Source organism: Pteropus vampyrus, unplaced genomic scaffold, assembly GCF_000151845.1.
Source record: "Pteropus vampyrus isolate Shadow unplaced genomic scaffold, Pvam_2.0 Scaffold70, whole genome shotgun sequence".
NCBI classification, from domain to species: Eukaryota; Metazoa; Chordata; class Mammalia; order Chiroptera; family Pteropodidae; genus Pteropus; species Pteropus vampyrus.
The window spans coordinates 1351108-1372949 of record NW_011888851.1 but is presented as its reverse complement, the minus strand read 5'-3'; the positions used below and the strand labels follow the sequence as shown (position 1 = coordinate 1372949).

The following is a 21842-nucleotide window of genomic DNA, read 5'->3' as shown; positions in this document are numbered from 1 at the left end:
TAAACAGAATCAAAGTAAAGAAAATATATCAAATGCATATGTAATTATGATTGTTCATCATCTTCCATCTTGACCCAAATCTTCTTGTTAACCTTCTTATCCTAACAGAGAGGAGCCAGGAGACAGACTTTGTTTCATCTAGTTCTCCTTGGACCTCATCTATTTCAATATCATTACTGACAGGATAACATCTGTGTTCTCTTTTTCTTGAATTAGCCTTTAGAAATTATATGGGAAGGTAGTTGGAACATTTCTTAGCCTCCTGTTTTATTCTATATCAACCTATTCAGACATGAAGGACCTTCCCACCTATTTCCAAACTTTACACATTTCTTGAAATCAGGCAAAGCATTCCACCACATGGTAACTCTATATTCTGATTAGTAATTATTTTTAAAGCACCTTGGGTTATATTAGTTAAACATTTTCCATAAAATATAAAAGTTGTTGCTCATAACAATATCTAAAAAAGATATTTCCATTTCAATTTTTAAAAGTTTGATTTCAAAGTTACTTTAAAGTCATTTCAGAACATAAAAGAATTTAAGAATTTTTACGAAAGGACGACATCTTCTTTAAGTTACCAGCATGTGTTTGCAGAATCCAGTAAGTGGTGATACTACATGGTTTTGGCCTTTGCAGTTCAAGTGTTTGGACGGACTCACCTTCCTTCACCTAGTACTTCTGAAAACCACTAATCAACTTCCTTCTTCCCTCCTAACATTGCAAACTTGTACTAATTATAACTTACCAACTTAATGTTTTTATATCTCCATTTCCTTCTTTCCTATTAAATGATTGAAGTGCTGCCTAAATTCATTCCTTCTACCTTTCCTCCAGATTACGTTTCTTGCCACTTATTTTTCCAGGGCATAGTTTCTGCTGTGTTTCCAATATTTCCAGCTTCCACTCTCTTGCTATGCTCTTCTTTACAGCAGAAGTACTTAACAAAAGTTGTAATTATTAGCTGGCTCTACATCTTCTGTTTGCATTTCCTCTTAAATCCATTCCAGTTACACTTTTGTCAGTTTGCTTCACTGGAACAGATCTTTACATTGTCATCTATAAACCCTAAGTTACCAAATCTTGGTGCCCATCTCACCTCAGAGTAGTTAAGCTATTGGTGGTATTTGACGCATTTGATTCATCTTTCTTTTGAAACACTTTCCTCAGATGTCTTGTAGGATGCTACTCTCTCACTATGTTCTCCAAAATACAACATGTTTTCTATATTTCATACTTGCTTTTCACATGATTTTTTTCCTCAGTAGATGACAATGCAAATCTACCAGTTAATCAGGTCAAAAAGCTTGAGTCAGCCATGACTCCTTTTCTCCTATAATAACTCACACCTAATCCATCAACAAATTCATTCTGCAATATCTTCAAAATAATACTCCAAAACCAACAACTTCTCATTTCCACAATTGCTGTCCTATTCTGACATTATATTTATCAACTGAATTACCACTGTATCCTCCTAACTTATAGCTCTGCTTCTATTTGTGTTGTTATAAAAAGTAGAAAAAATGACAGAAGTAACACATACATCAAGTAAAAATTAATCAGATTTAAATAAGTCTAAGGTCTTTTTTTTTTTTTTTTCTTTTTGAAAGGAGTAGAGTTTGGCTTTAGTTTTTATTTAAACTATGCAGAAAAAGAACTCCAGAAATCTGCATGGGGATCCCTTGAGTCTTTGAGTACTAAACTGCACATCTGAAGGGTAAGATTCCACAGGGCCATGCAAAGAATCAAAAATGGGTAAGAACCATCATGAGGGATCTTCAAACTAAATAATTGCCAGAACTGCAATAAGCTGAGAGACCTTTGAGTATGGTCGGTCAGAATGGAGAGCTCATGTTAAGAACTCAGAAAATTCCATAGAGAACTCAGGTCATAACAAAACAGTAGGGGTAAACTAGACAAATTTACACAAAAGAAGATCTATGTGAGTGGTAAACATGCTGGTAAATATAATAGACTTTATTACATTTTTATTTTTTAAATTACTTTGAAAAAATTATTTATTTGAGGCAAAATGATAGCAATATGTATGGGGTTTGTACTATAGGAATAAGTAAAATTTATGACAATGATAGCAAAAACAATGAGATTAGAGACTGTAATAAGTTAAAGATACATATTTGCCCAATGGAACACCTCATGAAAGATAGTTGAAAGTAAACCAAAGAGGAGATATCATTTAAGATTAAAAAAAAAAAATCCAAATAATAGAAGGAAAAGAAAAGATTAAAAAATCTGTGAGAGAAATAGAAAATTGATTGCAAAAATAGACTGAAATCGAACTATATAAATAATTGTATTAATTGTAAGTGAAATAAACATGCCAATTATAAGGCAGTGATCCTCAAAATGGATAAAACAAAGTAATTATTAATTATATTCCCTCTGCAAGAAGCACATTTTAATTATAGTGACACATGATGTAAAAGCAAAAGTGTGGGAAAGGATATACTGTGCAAACTCTAATAATAAGAAAGCTGAAGTGCCTATATAAATATTAAAGTTGACTTTAGTACGGGGAATATCACCAAAGATAAAGGTGACATTTCCCAATGAATATAGAGTAAGTAAATCAAGAAACAATAAGCCTAGAAGTGTATGTAAAAAAATAAAAGCTTTAAAACATGTAAGGCAATAGTCAATAATACTTTACTATGTACATATATTGCCAGGTGGGTACTAGACTAATTTGTGGGATCACTTCGTAAATTATGTAAGTCTAATCACTATGCCATATACCTGAAACTAATATAAAATGATATTAAAGACCAACTGTAATTGAGAAAAAAAAAAAAGCACATGAGGAAAACTTGAAAGGAGAAATAGAAATTTCTACAATTAAAGTCAGTAATTTCAATACTCCTTTATCTGTAAGAGAACAAGTAGACAGAAAATCAAGAAGCAGGTAGACTACTTGAATCACACTATCAACCAATTTAACCTAATCAACATTTATAGAACACTATACCCAACAACTGCATACACATTACTTTCAATTAATTGTAACATTAATTGGAACCTTAACCAAAATAGGCCATACACTTGTCCACAAAAGTTCCAATAATTTTAAAAAATAGAAATCACTTAGAGTATGTTTTCTGAGAACATGGAATTAAATTAGAAATAAATCGAAAAATATATCTGGAAAACCCCAAATATTTGGAAACTTTATATAATACTTCTAATCTCATGGGTCAAAGGGGACATTATAATGGAAATTAAAAGAACATTTGATACTGAATAAAAATTTAAAAAATAACCTTATAAATTTGTGGGTCGCAGCAAAAGTAATACTTTGAGGAAAATTTGTGCTTTGTTACTTACATTAGAAGAGAAATTTGAGATCAATTATCAAGTCTTCTGAGTTTGCACCTTAAGAGCTCAAAAAATTGTAAATTTAACCCCAAAAGTAGAGGAAAAAACCAACAAAGATAAAAGCAGAAATTAAGGAAATGGAAAACTATACAAAATGGAGAAAAATAAATCCAGTAAGCAACAATCAGCTTGAATGACAGCATTCAAGCCTCCTCAACTTAATAGTTACAAATGTCTATCATATTAATTATATGCATTACTAAGTGTTCCCTGATTTTGTTTATATGCCATTTTGTTTAAAAGGTTATAACATTGATGTACTAAAATGTTACAGGAAAGGAGATGTTATTTTTATGATCCTCAGATTACCATTTAAGTTTGGATTAGAAAAGTACGTGATATTTTTCTGTCAGATGGTATATGGTGTTCCTCCATAAATGGGAGATGCTGAAAAGGAAGGAATGAGAGTGAGTGTGAGAACAGCCAAGGAGCTCTGCCCCAACATAGGCCCATGAGGTCATCGCTATGGGGTCTTGCAGCATTGGTCTGGAGAAGACAAACTTTCCTTGGTTCTATGGGCAGTGAAATCAGAGCCTCTGGACAGTGTGTACTCTGAAGGCCGTCTGTCCAAGTCTCCAGTGCCTAAACTCCCTCTAGAAGCACCTTGCTGCCTGCTCACAGCTGCTCGCATGTGGCCTGTACACTCTGAAGGCCTCTTGTCCCTATCAGTACCTGGACTTCCACTGCATGTTTATACCATCAGTTGCTGATTCTCTGAATTCTGAAGAGTGGTCCACTGCCTGTCCAGAAAACTCCAGAGCAACTCTGGCCTGGCAGTCAGACCCAAAAGTATAATCCTATATATCCCTGGGTATAGGATATATATCCTTAGGTACAGGATATATATATGGTATCCTGTAGAGGGTATACCATGTAGAGTTTCTTTATATTTCATAGTTACTTTTTATTATAGATAATTATTCTTTATATTAAAACACCCCTGTTTAAACTACTGTGGATTTTCTAGCTTCTTGTTGGACTCTGACTTCAATGGTGAATAAATGTCAGTTTCTATAGTAATTTCAGAATGATCACTTTAAAATCATAAGAATACTGCAGATTTTTAGATTTCTTCAATATGCCACAGTCATGACCCCCGCACACACCATTCCCCAATCTAATCAGGGCATGTGACCTGCTTTTGTTAGAAAGAACTCATTTAACAAATATAGAGATACAGTTATGACCATTGGTGACCACAGGACTAACATTTTATGTAATACTGGATAGATTTCTCACTTTTTATAAAGGTCGTCCTTATGATGAAGCTCATTTATCTATCTAAGGACCTTATAGGGCTGAGACTCTTGGTTAGAATTGTGAACCTGAAAAATAAATAGTTTTCAACTTTCCTTGTTGTCTCTGATAGCTATATAAGGAAAGATAGTTTCGCTAAAAATTTATTGGCTGAATCTGACTTACCCGTTTTTTTTTTTTGTTTGTTTTGTTTTTTAATTTTAGAGAATTTAACATAGGTGTTTGTTTAATCCACCTGGACATACCTATTGCCAAGTGATAAAAAAGAACAATACTATTTAATGACATCTGCTAACTAGCAGCATCAGCATTACCTTGGAGCTTTATGGAACGGCAAGTTCTTGTGTCTAAACACGAATCTGAACCCTAGGACTCTGTGTTTTAACAAGCTCTTCAGGCACACTAAGCTGTACCTAAGCACTGATTTAGAAACTCTCAGATGCAGTAGTAACTACTCTCTATTAGGTTTTTAACTAAGTGGTCTAGTATGCATAAAGCTGTGGGATCTATTAGATTTCTAATAGAAATTCAATCCAACTTTAGTTAAACAACACTTCTTTGTCCCCGGATTTTGAGAGAGAGAGCAAATAAATATCTAGATACATTTGGGTGTGAAGAATTTATATTATGTGGTTGAAATGAGGGGTGTCCCAAGAGCAGATTTCTTTACTCTCTCAAAAACATATAACTCTAATGCTGTTGGTATCGTTTTGTTTTGTTTTCCCTTTCCTTTCCCCTTCTTCTTAAACATATCCTCTTTATGGAGGAATAGCATTCATGTGCCACCTGACAATGATAATGCTACTTATGGTTCTAATCAAATATAAAACGTAATCTGAAGATCACGTAAATATAGCATCTCCTTTCTCATAACATTTTACTGTCAGACCATATATTGTAACTTTTAAACCAACAGGCATATAAACAAAATCAGTGAAAGCTTAGTGATGCATACATTTTATATGCTGGACGTTCGTTACTATTACTTTGAGAGGGCTTGAGTGTTGTCATTCAAGATGATTTCTACTTATGTTGAGATATCATTATCTTTCTTTAACAATTCGGGCTTTTGGGGATTGTGTGGAAATCACATATTCTGCACAAAAGTTTTTCTTTAAAGTTTATTTATTTTTATGTCTAAAGTTCCTTCCTTTGATGTGTATTTTGTGTATGTTGAGGAGATTAGTTCAGTGCGTGGTGAGTGACTGACAGAGAGAAGAGGCCCAATGCTGCCATTTCTAACCTCTCAAACTCTTGTCAGATTTAATGTTAAAAGCTGTATTTCTTGCCCTTACTGAGGAAAATAGAAAAATGTTGTATATTTACCAGCCACGTCGAAAGTAAAGTAAATTAGTTATGCAGAGAAACTATTTTCCAAATATAATTTCACTGTATTGTATTACTTGAATTTGCATACTAGCAAAAGAATGATTGTCAGTTTGTGTAAAATTTTGTGATGTTAACTTTAAAATAGGAAAATGCAGCAAAGTTATATGATCACTAAGGGCAGTATTTCAAAGCAGTATTTACTAATAGAACTTTCCTGTGCTCTTGTTCAACCACAATTCATTCACCCTTTGAATAGAAAATAAAACGGCTTATTCCTTTGGGAAGGAAAACTTATCATGCAATGTGTTTTGTACTATAGGGAAATAATAACATTGCTTTCTCTATGTAAAATCCTTTTCTTCTGAATGAGGTAAAGTTATATATATATATGTATATATATATATACACACACACACACATATACATACATGTATATATATTTGTATTTTTGTATAATACCAACAACTTACTGGAAAATTAAATTATAAATATAATTTAAATTCTTTTCAAAAGTTCTTTAAGTTTTGTTATTATTTACATACATATTTAAGATTTATATATTTTCTTGATGACTTTATATTTTTATAATTATGAAATTCTCCTTTTTATCTCTGGTGATATTTTTTTTCCTAAAGCCTATTTTATCTTAAATTAATATAGCCTCTCTAGCTTTCTTGTTATTTGAGTTTGCATGATAAACATTTTTCTTCTTTTCATTTTTAACTTATATCTGATGGTATTTGGAGGCGGGGGCCCTTGAGAGGTAACTAGGTCATGGTGGGTGGGTGCTCGTGGATGGGATTACTGCCCTTGTAAGAAGAGGCTAGAGAGCTAACTCTCTTTCTTCCACATAGGATGTAAGAAGTCAGCAATTTGCATTTCGTAAAAGGGTCCTCACTATAACCCAACCATACTGGCACCCTATTCTCAGACTTCTAGCCTTTGTTATAGCAGCCTGAACTGACTAAGATAAATACCTGTAGAAGGCAAGGTGACCATGTGTTCAACATTACAATCAGAATTTATATATTAAATTTTATATGTAAAATTTATAGTATTTGATACTTATAAAGTTAATGTATGAGAATAATAGGTTAGTTATGATTAACATATAAATATTTAAAAAGTCTACAGCCATGCCACTGTGAACACGCCCGATCTCTTCTGATCTCGGAAGCTAAGCAGGGTCGGGCCTGGTTAGTACTTGGATGGGAGACTACCCACCTAGGAAGACCAGATGGTATAGGCTAAAATATATATAAAAGTGAGAGTTAATCATGTTATCACTTGACGTTAGTTTTATCATTTTTGTCATCTTTGTTTTCTTTACCTTACTTTTCTATAACCCTTTGTTATATTTATTCTTGTGTGTGTCCTTAAAAATTTTGAAAAACTTAAATTTTCCGTGTCTGTGATTTGGAAGGGATCCCACATATAGTGTGGTACCTCTGCTATGTGGTAATATATTTGTAAAACTGAATTTGTAATTTCTTTATACTCTTCAATTCCATAAGCATAGTAGGAGAGGTTGTATCTCAGGTTCCTCTCCAGGGTGAATTACTCTCAAAGTATAAACTCAGAACTAATAACAAATAATGTTTTGATATTTAGTATATGATATTTCAGTGTACATATAGTATGTTACCACAGGTTTTAAAAGTAAAGGTTGAATAAACATTTGTGGAATGATCCAAGCTTCTTTCATGATTCGCGAGTTCCATGGCATATCTTTTGGTGTAAATAATCTCTTAAGACCCTCCCTTCCAATTATAAAGTATATTCATTCTAAATTTTCATATTTTAAAAGGTCTAAATTGCAAAAATAAAGCCTGATCGACAACTATTCATTGATTTGCTTTATTTACCATGATTCAAGCTTCATATATAATATGTAGTTTTTATATTGAACTTTCACAATAAGATTAGCCCCTGTATTTTCTAAACAGTGGAAATAGATGAGGAATTTAATATGACAGGTGTTGATTTAGTAGGCTCCAATGGAAAGTGAATTTTCTTCTTGACTGTGTGCCTAATACTTTTGGAAGGCATTGAACATTTGCCTGAGGCCTATAAACATTGAATTTTTGGTTCAAAATGTTAGAATACACATTATGCAATTTTTTATGTGTGTTTGATTTAAAATAGAATAAAATTCTGTAGAAGTTTTCCCCTTTAATTTGCCCATTTTGATTCAACAGACTCCAACTTAGAGCTATGAAATGATTTGCTGATGTAAGTATACATAATGGGCACCAATACTTGAAACTTGAGGGTAATTTATTTGACTTTACTTTTTAAGTCCTTTTAAAGACTTTGCTTTTAAAATTCTAACTTTGAGCAACCAAAGATAGAACTTCCCCTTCCCCAAATTAAACTTGCTTGTTAGTCCCATTGATATTTTTTCTTTGTTTCTTATTCCAATATTACAATTAGGAATTTAGCATTAGCTTCCTTGTTTTAATAAGAAAGACATTTATTTGAAGGTTAATATGATATATTTTAAAGATTAACAATTACCATCTGCTGTTTCTTTCCTAAATATAAACTTTTTTTAATAACACATTCACCATATTTTTTGCATTGGGGAATTTTCATCTTGTGTGTGTGTGAAGTAAGTCTGTACCTCTAAATTTCTGATTCTCATCTTTCTTTCACGAATCAGATTTAATTTTCTTTTGTCTTCTGAACATATTTATGTATATTCCCTGCTGGGCACAAACCCAATTTTGACTGTTTCCACCACAAAACTACTTTTTTCTTTTGAATTCCTCTGTCTATAAACTCAATATTTTCTCAACCACCAAGACTTGAAAACTTGGTTATTTATTCCTTCCTTAGTGTCTCTCCCTATTCTATTAGTTGCAGTGTCCTGTGCATTCTAACTCTGCCTTTTAAATCTAGATCTAAGTTTGCCTTTTGATGCCTCTTAATGGCTTTCATTACTTTACACTTGGTCTATTTAAATAATTTATGTTTTCCTTCTTATGCAACTTTGATACTGCTGCCAAACTGCTTTCAGCAGTGTTCAATTCTGATCATATCATTCTCCCACTTTAAAAAATGCCAATTCTTTTCCATCACCTACTAAACGGCGCCAGGTCAGGCACAAGTCCTTGGAACTGTTGCCGCTTTCTGGGTTTAGTCTTTTGTAGAAGCTTTAGAGAGGGAAAGCCTATGCAGTTCCTATTACCTTGTCTTCTCACCACTCAAAGTTATCTCTGGAAAATATTTGCATAGATCTAATCTCTGCAGATAATAAGGCTACAGTTGGCTAACACAAAACAGAATGTGACAAGGGCTGATTGACTACAACTCTGAAGTGAAGCTATTATGAAGATGGCTAAGATGCCTAAACAGAACATGTGATTTTACCCAGAAATTAATTACAATGACTCTTTAAAGATAGAGTTAGAGATAAGGAATTACTGGGTTAGCTAGCAGCTTAAGCAAGCATCCTCTTTGTAAAATATTCTTTTCTGCCAAAGAATCTCACTCATTTCAGTTGAGCTCCTCAGGACTTGGGTATATGATCACAGGAGGGAAAAGACATGTGTAATGGAAGCTCTCTAACCTTTGGAACAGAAACATATCTAGTAATAAAGACAATTGCAATGCATTATCATACCAACAATTATCTCGTGAACTGAGATATCTATCTAATGGGGTACAACTCTAAGCCTTATATAGCCTAATCATTTTCCTGAATTATTGTTCATAATTTTTTGCATATGGCCTACATTCCCGCTTTGCCCAATTACATGTTCTTCCTTCTCTTGCTCTGCCAGTGCAATGTTCTCTGATTGTCTGGTAGGTCATTTAAGATGAAAAGGATAATCTCACCATTAGTCATCAGTTTATAAAATGTTTTGCAAGATAAATACAATAAAAAAAAAAACCACAACGGTAACAATGCTTTTGGAAGGTAAGATGAGAATATTCCTGTCCATTTCAAAAGGCACTATGTAGTTTAATATTTTCTTTCCACAGCTCATCAGCTGTAGCTTGCGTCCTTCCGACTACACTCTTCTATGTCCAGTGTATTATATAAAGTGAGGTTCCAATCTGTTTTCTCAATTTATCAAAAATTTTGAGATTTCTAAACTGCTTTCTCATTTTCTAAAGTATTTTAATCTATCAATGCTTTCTTGGATAGCAGTTCTTTTTCATATGATAAAATAGCTCCTTGACTCAAGAGCTGTTTGATTCTAATTTGTATTACTTATTGGACATCAATAAATTTTTTAAATAAATATTTATTGAGTTGAAGATTACCACAGGTTTATAACTATGTCTAGTAAATTGCATTTTAGTAAGAGAAAAGGGAGAAATAAGGGGATATATTGTTATTCACAGAGACTTTTATAAAATAAAACATGATCAACCTCAAGATATATAAAATTGAGAGTAGAATTTGTGAATATGCCACTGTAAACTCTGCTTTCTCTCATTTTTTAAAAAAGATGGTAATAATATTAAAAAGAGCAGCTGCAAAAAGATATCTTAATGTAAAATTTGATGTTTTCTGATTACAGCACAAGAATAGACTACCTGAATATGTTTATAGTTTATTGAAAAACTATTTTTATGTAAATATCATGAATCACTAATATATTTTTACTAGAATTTATATTTTAATAGGTGAAATATATGAAAAAAATTAGTTATGAAATATTAAAGGATAAGTAAGATTCCCTCTGGAAAATGCAATGAATACTGTGTGAAAAAGACATTTACATAAAATTACATATGTGCAGAACAAAAACATATTGCGTTGATATCTGAATGATGAGCCAAATAAAATAAGAATTGCATCCCTGTTGAAAATGGTAAAAGTAGTCAATTGATTGTTTGGCATAAATGAAACTCACAAAACATTACATGTTTATAAAATTGACGAAAACTTTAGGGAGATCTGTATAAGCTTATGGAATACATTCATTTCAAAACTCATAGTGCTCTGACAAACCAAATTGGCAATCTACCTGTTGCTATAATCCAGATGATTTTCTTTGCTATAACACTGATATGTAATCGAAGTTGAAGATTAACTCTGAGAAAACTTTACTTCATGATAGAAAGAAACATTTCAGTTTGTGGAATTTGAAGACAGTGATCTGTGCCTCCTTTAGTGCCTACTCTATCACTCAGTGATGCAGAATCTGTGATATGTCCTAGACAATGTCACATATGGTGGGACATAGCTTTTGTTCTCCCTTTAAATTCATCTACTAGGATTTAAAAGGGGAAATTTGATAATGTAAACCAAGACAGAGGAAGAAGAAGGTCTCGTTTTAGCATGACAGCTAACTGGAAATCTAATTTTACTAAAAGCTCATTTTGGCTAGCTGTGGGTCTTTCACTCTCCTCATGACTCCTCCATACCACTCCACCCACAGCCCACTCATTTAAGAATGGGTCTTTAAGCAGCATCGAGCCTGGTTAGTACTTGGATGGGAGGCCACCTAGGAATACCAGGTGCTGTAGGCATTGAAAAAAAAAAAAAAAAAAGAATGAGTCTGAAGGAGCCCAATGACTGAAAAACTATGCTGGAGTCAAAGATGAAAAAAAGACAAAAAATTAAAAGAAAAACTGGAGACTATCCTTAAGGGAAAAGTAGATTTCTTAGTGACTAGAATTGAAAATGCCCTCTAGCTGACATAAAAGGACATGCTGAAGAAAGGCATGAGGAAAGAGGAGTTAAATAGGAAAGAGGAGACACACAAAAAGTCTGTTTCCTAGAGAGTCCATACGATCTATTGACGCCTCTCCAAAAATTCCACCAAACAAACTGTCAATAACTTATTATTTAATCAAAACAAAGCTTATCTCTACTAAACAAGCAGTCGGGGAGATTTAACCTCACCACCTTAATGTATTTTTTGATATTTCTTCTGAACTGTATATGGGGGTTGGGATCATCAAGGCCACATATTTGTAAAGTTTGGGAACCTGGCATTAGACAGATTTAAGTTCATTGATATATAAATTTGATTAGTATTGGGTGAAGTTTGTGATAGAATTGTTTAGGTCTGGTGGACACAGTGAGGCAAGAATTTGATATGTAAAGTATTTTGATAAGCAAGAGGTTGGCCCAGTTGAGTGATTTATTACCCTCAGAAAGGGATTATTTATCCTAAGGAGAAATATATTGTCTTAGAGAGAGAGAGAACTATGGAACTGTATATCGTTCAGAGAAATGGTTTTTAGAAAGTTCTTGAAATAAACAATAAAGTTAGTCACAAATTATCTGCTTTATCTAGTTTCCTTGAGTAGTACTGTCTTGTTAATGTCAACAGCTGAAACAGTTTTTGATTGAGCTGTGTAAAGGCAGGCAGGTATTCTCAACATGGATTAGAAGATTCCACTCAAACTTATAGTTAAGGCCTATGTTGGACATTATTTCCTATTCTCTCTGTGTTTGTAGACATATTTAGATTTAGATATAAGGTTTTTTTTTTTTTAACAATGAATAATCCTAAGTTCACCATTGTACTGATGTTTCTCATAGAAGCATATTTTAATATATAATTTAAAATTTTGTATTTTGAAACATTACTCTAATGAGAACTAAAGACAAATTTAACACTAGGAAAAAAATACTTTTATCTTTAATGGCAAAGATAATTAAAATTTTAAATACAAACTTCTTCAATTATTAGGAAAATGATAAACTAATACAGGGAAAAGTTACTATAGAATACACTAAGAAGGAAAAATTATAAAATATATAATTATGAATAAAATTTGACCTAACTACTAAATACAAAAATATTAAAATGACAGTGCAATGATTTTGTTTAAAAATTTACAAAGATTCAACATGAGAAAATCTAGTTATATTTAGAATATTTTGAATTGGAACACTTATCCATTGTTTGTCAGGCTATATTTTGCCGCAACCATTCTACAGTGCAATTTGACAATGTTGATCAAATGCATTAAGCATGTATTCCATTTCTAGGACTAGTCCCCTATAAAACAATCAAAGATATATATATATCAGATTCATGTTCAGAAAGGTCATTATAGAATTGTTTATATAGAAGTAGAGTTCCAGTCATCACACTATGTTCTAAGATATAGAATGAAGAAACAAATGAAGAGTAAGGGGCAAGGAACATGTGCCAGCTGTCTGGTATGAACAGTTGCAGATAGCTTTATCTTACATCTTTCTGTGCAGCCCTCAGTCACATTACATGACAGGCTGGGAAATGTTTGCATTTTAGGCAGCCATATGTTCAGCTAAAAATCAGCAATTCTATTATAATGTGAGAAGGAGAATCTCTTTTACATTGTTTCACTGAGCAAATTAACTCCAATTTGTCTCGGTCTCTCCAATCTACTCTAGTCTCTCCTTAGAATAACTGAAGGGTTCGTTGGAGTTTCTTCCTAGCAAAAAGTTGTTCTTTTCTTTAAATAACAACTTGCTACTATGCTGGAATTTAGATGGGTATAGCCAGCTTATGATGATAAAAGCTCTAGAATGTTCTGTTTTTATTTAAATTATGAACGTGTGGATATGTGAATGAATTCAGTAAAAAGTAAATGCTAACAGTTATTTATTTTCTGAATAGTAGGATGATAGATGATTTTAATTCGTGTCTTATATTTAATACATTTTCTAAATGTTTTTAAAATTGACCCAAAAATCAGAAGAGAAATATCCATTTCTATGTATAATATTAAGAGAAATCCCATTAATTAATTTGTCATTTATCCTATAAAATGGATTTAGGTATTTTATATTCCATGCACCAAATGTTATAAACAAATAAACTATCTTTAAGGTACTTAAACTCCACTGGGTGAGGTAGAAATGTTAAACCTACAATTATGGTAGAATGATTTGGATGCACTGGTTCGAGGTATGCATAGATTAGTATTGTAGTAGTAAGCAGATTCACTCTCCCAAAACTGTAAGACCTAGAAAAATATTTTAACTGAGTCTAAATATTAAAAAGGTGGATAAGAGTACAAGAAAGTGCTTGTGTGAAGGTATTAAAACTATAAGTTAAAAAGATATCTTATTGCAAGAATTGCATATATATTGATGTACTAGTGGAATGAGTGTGTGTGTGTGTGTGTGTGTGTGTGTGTGTGTGTGTGTGTGAAATAATCAGAGTAAGACTAGAGAGGCTTACAGAGGCCCTAAGGGCATGATGTATCATCTCAAAAAGTCTGAATTTGTTGTGAAAATTTTGTTAGAGATTGAAAGATTGCAAATAGGTAAGTGCTGTCAGAAGATTTGCATTTTAGGAAGTGTCACATCTGATGCCCCTTCAATAAGTGTCCCAACTCTCCAGGTAGCATTAAAAATACACAGGAAAAAACAAACTTAAGCCAATGAGTATATTTATTTGAGAACCTTATAATGTCAAAACAGTCTCATATCTTTAGTCCATGATATGACAGTAGGTGTTTCTTCCCTTGAATAGCCAAAATGTAAATTCATTATCTACTTCAGTTGTTTCCATTTAAATATGTCATCTAACCAGAGCTCAGCTAGTCTGTATACAGATTTCCTACTTCTAGTTAAGACCCTTGCATGACTTATCTTTTAAAACCTGAATACTTATCTTTTAAGTATAGTACACATGTAAAACATACTCAGCACCTTACCCGCAGCTTAACTCTTAAGGTATTATACATGCATTCATTTTGCTGCCCTGTACTTGTTCTTTCTTTCTTAGCCCTTTTCACTCCTAAAGAAAATAGTATAATTTCACATAGAACCTTAAATTAACAGTGTAAGTGACAATGTAGAAGGGTAAAACTGTATTCATGGAAAGCAACATCACAAAATCAAAACCTGAGGATATTAAATTGGAAGGTAAATTGAATATAGAAGATAATAAAATAGTTCAAAATACATGGATGTCTTTGTTTTAGCTTTTATTATAATTCAGGTGAAAACTGTAACGTTTTCATAGAGGACCAAGGAGCATCACAGAGCATTTAAGGGTATTCAAACTAAGTAGTCTGTGGAGCTCTGCATACCTCCTTCTCTTGCCCATGAGAAGCCAAACAAAAACAAAGAGAAAAACAAAAAACTCCCTATATGCACTATTAAAAAATCTCAATCTCTGCATTGCTCAGGTAATCCACAGAGCATATGTAATCACTTAGGAGTATTTCCACTATTAACAATGGTATTATCATTTGTGTTTTATACATGAGTAACATGAAACTCAGAGAAGTTAAATAACCTGTTCATTTTCACACTAGTACAATATGACAGGATCACAGTTATAACTAACTATCTGACTCTAAAGCTTTGCTATTTTACTACAGATATCATCAATTTAAATAATAGTTATCAACTTTATGAGATAGTCACCTTTACTTGGTAAAAATTGAAAATATTCATATGAAATTGACCTAATAGAAGTTAAACATTAATTGGAACTGCTTTCTCTAATATTAAATTTGATTTTTACAAATATTTATGTTTATGGAACTATTCTAGACATTGTTTATAAAATTACCAAGTAATATCACTATGAACAATTTTGTTTCTAAATAAATGTGCTACTGTGGCATCAAATTTTGTGGGTATTCTAGTTAATCTTTTTTCATTATTCACATGCTTAAAACTATATGATTCTGAGTTCTCTGAATATTTAATAAAATTTTTAAAAATAGTTCAGTTACGTTAGACTGTGCTTTTCAAACTTTTCCAACTCCTAAGGAAAAGAATATAAATATCCCTTGGTATTTGTGAGTAGTTCCTGAAGAGGCTAACCATAAATGTAAAATTTCTTTATAGTCTCATGTTTTATCCTAAAATATTCATGTAGGTTTTACATCTGATTCCATAACATATCCTCGCTTATTTTAATAAAATCTGGTTTAAATTATTAACTATCTGTAAAAATTCTCCCTATTGTTTCAGTTTATGGAGTTGGTTCTCTTGCATTCAAAATAAAAACATTGCACTGGAAATAAAAACAGTCACAGTTTTCCATGCAGTTGCTGATTGAGAGTTCTGGGACTTAAAAACAATTTATGTTAAATAAACTGAGAATAGGACTTTCTCATATAGGTGAGCACTGTAGTGAATTCATTTACCTTAGTATAGTTTTTGTCACATTTTTATTCCATTCATGCAAATAATGACAACTCAGTTTTGAAATCAGAATCCCTGAATTGCCCACCCTCTTATTAGCCACTGTATTCCTATATAGGGGAACAGGTTTTCAGAATCTTTTTTCTGGAATATGACTATAATTCAAGAGGTAACCATTTCTGTCTGAGAAGCTCCTACCTATACCATTAATACTAGAGCAATCTGGGCCCATGTTAAAACAGGTTGTGATTAGGGAAATGGAGAAGAGATGAAAGCGAGGTTATTTAAATCTAAGACTTTTTAAATGTTTGTGATCACCTGAGTGAGATGGGTATATAGGATGACTTTATAAATTCAAAATCTAAATCTAAGTAGTGAAGGAACTTAAAACATTATCCATAAGAATAGCGAAGTTCTAGAGGAGAAAAAATTTCTAAAATTTGAGAGTTCTTATAAGTTGATATAAGTTAAAACACAAAGACATAAGCCACAATGCAATACATAAATGACAATGGAATAATTGAGACACTGTCCCTTATAAAGACAAGAAGGTGGTGGTATAGCTTAGACATTGCTCTGGTTTAAGTGTTTAGTCTTTTTATTTTTATTTATTTTTCAATTTAGACTAGATTTACTGTTAGATTGGCCTGCCATTTTGCCAAACAAATGGAACTGCACTTGATTACATGGTAAAAAGTCAGTACTTTTAAGTGGTCCCTTATATTTAATTTTCTTATTTTGCGCTCCCGCTTACCTCATAGCCATTTTATAGTCATACTATCACTATATCTGCTCCACTTCCCACCCTCCCCTTCCATGGTATTTCAAAGGAGGCAGGGGAGCATTTTCTCTTGGCCATATATCGTTTGGCCATTAGTAGTTCTCCTAATCAAGGAGAGTCAATGCATAAATTATGTCCTAAGGTGTACTGCAAAGAGATGACTTGACTCAAACACATTCCTCTCTTAAAATTTTTTATCTTGGAATCTAGTTTAATTTTATACACTAAACACATATGTTTTATGCATTTTACTACCAAGCCCCCATTAAAGTGATAGTAAAGGCAGAAAAAGGTATAAACATATATTGTTAAAATCTTTGTGTATGTGTGATGTGCAATCTATTTCTGAATGACAAAATAAATTAACAGGGCTGCTGAATAATGAATTAGAGTTGAGAGGGATGTAACCAATAGAGAACTCTGACTTGCTTTGTAGGTCAGAGATGCTCTGGATATAGAAATTGCAGGTATGACAGAGAGTAACAGATAAAAAGCAGGGCACAACCTAATAGATCTGGGGCAACAAATTCACAGCAAAATTTTTGGTCCATGCAGTGCTACAATTTTCTAATTCTCTGATCCTTTTGGAATTTAATGTAAAGAGCGAAGTGTAGATGTAACTGATTTTTCTCAAATTGCTACCCAGTTCTCCTATTATAATTATTCATGGTCCAAATCACCAGTGATTTGTAGACTCTCTTTTCTGTAGCACCGATTGCTGTATTCTTGTACCAACATAACCAATTTCATATATTTAAATATTTAAAAAAGGCTAGTTTCTCCTTATGGTTATCATTTGCAGACATTTTCTGATAATTCTTGCTTGATTATTTTTACATTTGAACTCTGTAAACTTTTGTTTAGTTACAAAGAAACAATACAAAACAAAAATTGAGCCTGTGTTTATTAGATTGTGTTAGGTTTATAAATTGTCTTAGAAGGAATTAATACCTTTATTTTGTTAAGCTTTCCTATACAAGCATATAGCTTATCTTTCCATTTGTTCAAATAAATATAGATTTATTATTGTATGATTTTTTAAAATGATAGGTTTGAGGATATACAAAAATTTTAACTTTACTTATTCTAATATTTAAGGATATGTAAGATTAGAATCCTAAGGCAACTTGCTCAGTGCAGTAGATTTTATGTCAGACCTCAGACCAAGTTTATTTCTTATTTAGCATTTATCTCCATGGGCAATTAATTTGACATAAAAGTCTAAGAAAATAAGTGTGTCAAATATTTATTCTGTTTTAAATATTTTTAATTTTGATACCAAGCCAATAGGTTATTTATAGCATTTATTTAACTCATAAACCACATACAATTCTTGAAAATTAAATATAAAGTAATTTTCCTTAGGTTTATTTTATGCTATTGTACATAAACTAAATTAATATATTTTATATTATATTGTCCAGGTATATGATTTAATAGAACCCTGATCATCAATTCATATCTGCACTAGACCCCCATATTCCCCTATTTAAGGTTCTTTATAACAAAAGTTCCTGAAAGAAACAGTTGTCTACACATAGGTACTGCCTCTACTCCCTCACTTTTAATTTGCATTTAAAAATAACTTTCTAGCTTATGTTCTCTGCCACATCATTAAAATTCCTGTTCAACAAAGGTCATCACTGACACCTATGTTGTTCACTGAGATGACCCGTGGAGGCCTACAGGATCCTTGACCAGTTCTCCCAATTAACTGAATGGCTCTCTCTCTCTCACTCACTATACTAGAGCCACACTGGTCCTCTAAAAGTCCCCGGAACATACCAAGCTGTCACCTACTCCATGTTCTTCTTGTTCAGTTTTCTCTACCTAAAATACTTGTCCCTTTTCCTTTCCCCAATCTTCCAGGGCTCAGTTTAAATATGTTCTAAGAGAGTCTTCACTGATCAATCACCACATTAAAGGAGTTACTGCCTTCTCATGGCATCTTAATCATTTCACTTATAATACTTATCATCTTTACTCCCTTGTTTATTCTCTTAGTCATCATTGTATCCTCATCACCAAGGAATTATTAGCACTAATTTCTCAAGATTTTTGCGTAAATCAATAGATATACAACCGCTCAATTAAGAGCTATGTGTCTTTATCTTGTGAGAAAAAAGTGATAGTTTGAGGAAAATGGCAAAATTTAATAGATCTCACTTAAGTATACATTTCTTTACAACCTGTAGAGACCTCAACTAATTGTAAGAATGCTATGTCACTGTCTGTGGAGGTCTTTAAGCAATCTACTTTATAATCTACAGAATGGGAATTGTGATATATATTGTGTACTTGTGTTTTGCTACATAAAACACTTGCCTACTTTAGTCAGATATGAAAGACACTGTTTAAAAAGAAAAGTCTAAGACATTTTCAATGGTGTTAATTGTTATTCTTAAACTATGTAATATCGTCGTCTTAGCTATTTGGCTACATTTTCCTAACTAAATATTTGACTATGTGCATATAGAAATAGTATTGATTTGAACAGTTAATATTTGACTATGCCAACCATCCAGTTAAAAAGGAGGAAGGAAAAATGAGAACTCTCTATAGTTTGTATAAAGTGTTAAAAATATAGGCTAAAAAAATCCAAAAGAATTCTGTTAAACTTTATCAGAAAAATACTGTGGTTTATTTTAAGTGAACTTCCCTTCACTTTTCCTCCCTATAGCTCTCAGTAGATACATGGCTTTTCAAAAGCTGTTTTAGTTCAGAGGTAAGATGGAGAGGCTGCACACCTGAAAAGAAGATGACCCAGGTACAAATGAAAGGTGGAGCACCACAGTATGAGAATAAGAATATGGCAGAGATCAAGGCCTCAGACATGGTAAAGAAAGCAGAAAAATTACAGAGGGCATAGAGACTAATGCCTCAAGATTTCAAAGATTTTGCTTTCATCATGGTCTGCAAGAGAGAAGGAAAAAAAACATTGAAGTTCAAAGCATCTCAAAATTTTTGTTGCTCATGCCTTCTAACCTTTTATTTGACTGTTAACAGGCAATACATTTTTAGGATCATGGAGAGTACTTACTGTGTTTCTTAGCACTTAAAAAAATTGAAGTTTTTTTCATAGAAAACTATTGACTTCTGCATTACTTTTTACTATCTGACACTTTCCATTTGCTAAGCTTTTTCTGTAGATAAAATAAAATCCTGGGACAGGAGTGAAGGTATACATTATCAAAGAAAAAAAGATGGTGGAGTGAACAGCGAGCTACTAGGAAAGGTTCCTTAAAGGTTAAGAGTCAATAATATGTCTCAGTCTTAGAAAGTGAAAACAAGGAGAGAGATTTGCTATCTCTCTCCCAATTTCGATCATCAAAAGTATCATATTCAGCTAATATTAGTTTGGAAAGCATGAAATTAGTGCCAGTTCTGACTACTACTATATCCCAACATAGCTAGTCCTTGCCATTTGAATTTCTTCACCTGTTCACATCCTTTCTTCTTGAAAATAGGATAAATTCTACATAAATCAAGAATAATTAAAAGGCAAAATGGTACAGTTAGGCTATTATAAGGTAAACCTCGATGCTGTCCCTTCTTCCCCATGCTTGTGAGTAGGGAAAATTGAGCATTTAGAAATAGTATTGATTTTAAATAGATCTGGTTGGGGCAGCTCTTTTTTGCCCCTTTTTGCAAGGTTCATGAGAAATGATGGGAACTGAGGCATCTTTTTCTTGGAGTGAATACCTATGAGAACCAAAGAGGAACCATGTAAAACTAATTAAAGAAAATAATTAAGAGGATAATGAGAATACTTGGCATATCTATCTTGTGGCTCAGTTAAGCAGACAGGAGGCCAGACAGTTCTGCCCAAAATACAATGTATATGCACTTAAGTATCTTGTATTTGAGATTGCTCAGAAACTATTACCATATTGGGAAGTTGCATGAGGCGTAAGTGGTTTAGGGTTCCAATTTAAATAGGATTGATCTTCACTTCAGATCACCCCACTCATTTCATTTTGCTGTAGCATACATATTCTCATTATTGTGCTACCCCATTTGCCTATGTGTTTTATTTTCAAATTGGGAAAGGGAGTTGGATAATTGCTTTGTTTTTGATGCATTCTACTGGTTATTGAAGTAAATGGATAGAAAACAAACCCATTTTATTAACAAGCTAGCTATATATTTATGAGCTATTTATCCTTTGATACATAGTGCAAAAGCTTCCATTGTTAGGGATTTTTAGTCATAATTTAAGTCCTTATAATTTGGTTAGTGCTCTGGAGTCTATTTTGTGAACTTAATTATTACAACTTTTGTGTATGCTTAAGAGTTATATTTCTCAAAATCCCCTTTTCAGTATGGCTCTAGGTTATAGTTAACCAAGAATAAAACTTAGCATGATTTGAAAACTGAAATTGAAGTAGAGACCAGTACTCTCAAGAAGTTACAGACATCAGACATGGTGTCAGTAGGTTCCATCTTCTAACTTGTCTTCCCAACTAACAAATAGAGGTCTTGAGTTAATTACCAAGGGTTTGATAGAACTTTGTAGAGAGAAAAAGATAATGACTTATCTCCTTAGTGTTACCACTTTGACAGCCAGATATGCATTCTTTCTGGGATTTTCCTAGAAGCTCTGATCTGTCCACCCAGACTAGTGCTTCAGATGTTATGGTTAGTGATTCTCTTTGGTCCTTTGACATCTTCCTTTGACAGAACTTAACTTTTTCAGTTCCACTTATATTTGTGTACATTGTAATTCCTGTATAAAACTACCTGCTTGCACTATATTTTTCATGGCTCTGGTTTCCTGAGTGAGCCATAATTTGTAGAAATAGATTTTTGATTTTTATGTGTCCATTTCAAGCCTGTGATTCTGGAATTTTTTTTTTTTTTTAAATCTAATTAGAGTTAAAGACATTAATAGCCCCTTTGCCAGTGGTAAGTAGAACATCGGAAGTCTGTGGCATTTAGTACAAAACAGTTACTAATATTATCACTTTTAATCTTTTGGAGTCAAATGCATATAGGAAGCTAAGCTTTGGA

General features: G+C 32.6%; 1 pseudogene; it reads left to right on the top strand.

Annotated features, from left to right (window-relative positions):
- Nucleotides 1-7111: 7111 nt before the first annotated feature.
- LOC111740966 lies at nt 7112-7234 on the top strand (annotated as a pseudogene).
- The last annotated feature ends 14608 nt before the right edge of the window (nt 7235-21842 follow it).